Below are 3,780 nucleotides of genomic sequence, written 5' to 3'. Positions count from 1 at the left end.
TGGTATTTACTTGAAAAATATGGGCGTTAAGTTGTATCGATGTTCTAGATTACAGTTACAGTTAGTTACATGTATGGAGTGCCCCTCTTAAATAGTACATTACGATACAAGTGCGAAAAATAGGAAATTTGAAACACGACCGAACGGAGTGTTTTAAATCGACACGAATTACCTATTCGCACATGTATCGTAAAACGTTTTACAGTACATATGGCCCTTTAAATGTTCGACACAGTAACGTAATATGCTAATTGTGCGGTATAGTGGGGTCGTTATAGGACAATACCAATATTTTTTTCATTAAAGCATGAGACTTGGCACACTTGTTACTAAGGTGGACCAGAGTCGAAAACGCCCGGGAGGCAGCGGGAGACACCCCTCTAGGGGGGAGGGGGAGGGGGTGAAGTTTTCCTACGCCGCGCGCACTGTTGGTCGTTATAACTACTAAACTATAGCTACTAGGGCAAGTGTGGTATCATTTTCGGATAAATAAAAGATGGTCAATCATTTTTTAAAACAAAAAAAACACCTTTACATAGAAAAAAATTGAAATACGGCCCAAAATCTAAAATCTTTTGAGTAAAAAAAATCTTTCAAGGTCAATACATTTTTAATGATTACCGATATCGGATTAAAAAAAATATATTTAAAAAGGCGCATTAATACAGATTCCAAAAATATAAGTAACATTGCAAATATTTAAGAAAAAAATTGTTTAAAAAAATATAGAACACCGCGCGGCAGAGTCGTAAAAAATTCTTAGCCAATTATGAACATCAAAAACGAGTTTTATAGGTTGCTAGTGTCCTGTAAGCTGTAACTAATAAGGATGGAGTTTTCATTAGATATAGTATATCATCATATCAGCTCATATATGTCCCCACCGAGGGGCTCGAGCCTACCCTGCATTAGGGTGATCGGGCCTTAGTCGATCACGCGAGCCCAGTGCGGGTTGGTCGACTTCACACACAAGCTTCGAGTTTCCTCGCAGCCGTGTGCAGGTTTCCTCACGATGTTTTCCTTCACCGTAAGAGCGTCGAATAAACGTACATATGAAATCGAGATTCGAAAACACATTGGTATGCGGCCAGGATTCGAACCACGACCTCCCGCACAGGAGGTAGCGGTCTTAAGCATTACGCCACCGACGCTCTCTATATATAGTATATAGCTCAATTTTAATAATTATTTGATAGAAGACATTTTTTATCGTGTGTATAAGCATATTTAAACTCATGGCTCAGCTGGGCACGATTTCAAGTGACCCAAAATCTATAAAGAAATTAAACAAACAGTATAGAATTTTACTTAAAAATGTTTATTATTTACATTGTCCCCCACAATCGCAAAGCTCCGTGCACTTAAGTTGCCGCTGAAAGCACCGGCACCTCGAGCCGCCGCACCTCTTTTTGCATCTTCACCGGATCATTTCCAGGCATGCATCTGCAGCTACGGGCAAGTCTGTCCATGTAGGTTGCCAGCTTTCACTGACTTTTCTCCATCCAGGGAAGATTTTGATTCGGTGACATCTGACCCCATACATGGACTGCTTGGAACACTGCCCGCAGGAAATGCTGGTATAGAGCAGCTTTCGTCGGAGGTATATTCTCCAATTGGCGGTCTTTTTTCGAGAATAGGTGCTTTCGGGCTTCGTTTACGGTTGTAAATGAACTGGCTCTAAAACAAAACAAAAAAATTAGTTACTAGACTATTTTATTGTATTGCTAGTTTTAAAAAGTGCTTATTACCTGTCATATAAAATGACGACAAACTTTTCGATTACTGTAAACGCCTCGCTAGTACTCCCCTCATATGCTGCCAGAAACCCTTCTGTGGCATTGGGAAATGCGTTCCATGCATCTATTGCACTTTTTTTTTCCTTTCCCGTTAAAATAGGACACAGTATCACAACCTGTGAAGGCATGGAACAGGGGGAGGACTTTCGCTTTTTGTGGCCCTGTAAAAGAAAATAATATGTTTTATATAGCCCGCCTAGTACCTGAGCTAGAAGAGCTGTGGGTACACGTAGGTACTGGTAAACACCACCAGTACCTTCCTTGTCACGAAATAGCAAAAACTCTAGGTAAAAAATAATTATAAATTGTATTTATCTACGTTACGCCCTAGCCACTAGCTAGAATAGAATAGAATGCACTGAGACTATAACGCTAGGCGGGCTATATAAAACATATTATTTTCTTTTACAGGGCCACAAAAAGCGAAAGTCCTCCCCCTGTTCCATGCCTTCACAGGTTGAGATACTGTGTCCTATTTTAACGGGAAAGGAAAAAAAAGTGCAATAGATGCATGGAACGCATTTCCCAATGCCACAGAAGGGTTTCTGGCAGCATATGAGGGGAGTACTAGCGAGGCGTTTACAGTAATCGAAAAGTTTGTCGTCATTTTATATGACAGGTAATAAGCACTTTTTAAAACTAGCAATACAATAAAATAGTCTAGTAACTAATTTTTTTGTTTTGTTTTAGAGCCAGTTCATTTACAACCGTAAACGAAGCCCGAAAGCACCTATTCTCGAAAAAAGACCGCTAATTGGAGAATATACCTCCGACGAAAGCTGCTCTATACCAGCATTTCCTGCGGGCAGTGTTCCAAGCAGTCCATGTATGGGGTCAGATGTCACCGAATCAAAATCTTCCCTGTCCATCTAACTGGGGATGGAGAAAAGTCAGTGAAAGCTGGCAACCTACATGGACAGACTTGCCCGTAGCTGCAGATGCATGCCTGGAAATGATCCGGTGCAGATGCAAAAAGAGGTGCGGCGGCTCGAGGTGCCGGTGCTTTCAGCGGCAACTTAAGTGCACGGAGCTTTGCGATTGTGGGGGACAATGTAAATAATAAACATTTTTAAGTAAAATTCTATACTGTTTGTTTAATTTCTTTATAGATTTTGGGTCACTTGAAATCGTGCCCAGCTGAGCCATAAGTTTAAATATGCTTATACACACGATAAAAAATGTCTTCTATCAAATAATTATTAAAATTGAGCTATATACTATATATACAGAGCGTCGGTGGCGTAATGCTTAAGACCGCTACCTCCTGTGCGGGAGGTCGTGGTTAGAATCCTGGCCGCATACCAATGTGTTTTCGAATCTCGATTTCATATGTACGTTTATTCGACGCTCTTACGGTGAAGGAAAACATCGTGAGGAAACCTGCACACGGCTGCGAGGAAACTCGAAGCTTGTGTGTGAAGTCGACCAACCCGCACTGGGCTCGCGTGATCGACTAAGGCCCGATCACCCTAATGCAGGGTAGGCTCGAGCCCCTCGGTGGGGACATATATGAGCTGATATGATGATATACTATATCTAATGAAAACTCCATCCTTATTAGTTACAGCTTACAGGACACTAGCAACCTATAAAACTCGTTTTTGATGTTCATAATTGGCTAAGAATTTTTTACGACTCTGCCGCGCGGTGTTCTATATTTTTTTAAACAATTTTTTTCTTAAATATTTGCAATGTTACTTATATTTTTGGAATCTGTATTAATGCGCCTTTTTAAATATATTTTTTTTAATCCGATATCCGTAATCATTAAAAATGTATTGACCTTGAAAGATTTTTTTTACTCAAAAGATTTTAGATTTTGGGCCGTATTTCAATTTTTTTCTATGTAAAGGTGTTTTTTTTGTTTTAGAAAATGATTGACCATCTTTTATTTATCCGGAAATGATACCACACTTGCCCTAGTAGCTATAGTTTAGTAGTTATAACGACCAACAGTGCGCGCGGCGTAGGAAAACTTCACCCC

The 3,780-nt window shown here is 40.1% G+C and overlaps 1 long non-coding RNA gene across 1 annotated transcript; it reads left to right on the top strand.

The window, feature by feature from the left end:
• The first annotated feature begins 2,277 nt into the window (after window positions 1-2,277).
• Window positions 2,278-2,880, top strand: LOC133529635 (uncharacterized). The gene is made up of 2 exons (XR_009801181.1): window positions 2,278-2,415; window positions 2,487-2,880. It is a non-coding gene; the product is annotated as an uncharacterized LOC133529635 (long non-coding RNA).
• Window positions 2,881-3,780: the final 900 nt, after the last annotated feature.

The sequence above is a fragment of the Cydia pomonella genome, chromosome 21 (genome assembly GCF_033807575.1).
Source record: "Cydia pomonella isolate Wapato2018A chromosome 21, ilCydPomo1, whole genome shotgun sequence".
In the NCBI taxonomy this organism is placed as follows: domain Eukaryota; kingdom Metazoa; phylum Arthropoda; class Insecta; order Lepidoptera; family Tortricidae; genus Cydia; species Cydia pomonella.
The sequence above is the reverse complement of the archived record's forward strand: the minus strand, read 5'-3'. Positions and strand labels throughout refer to the sequence as shown.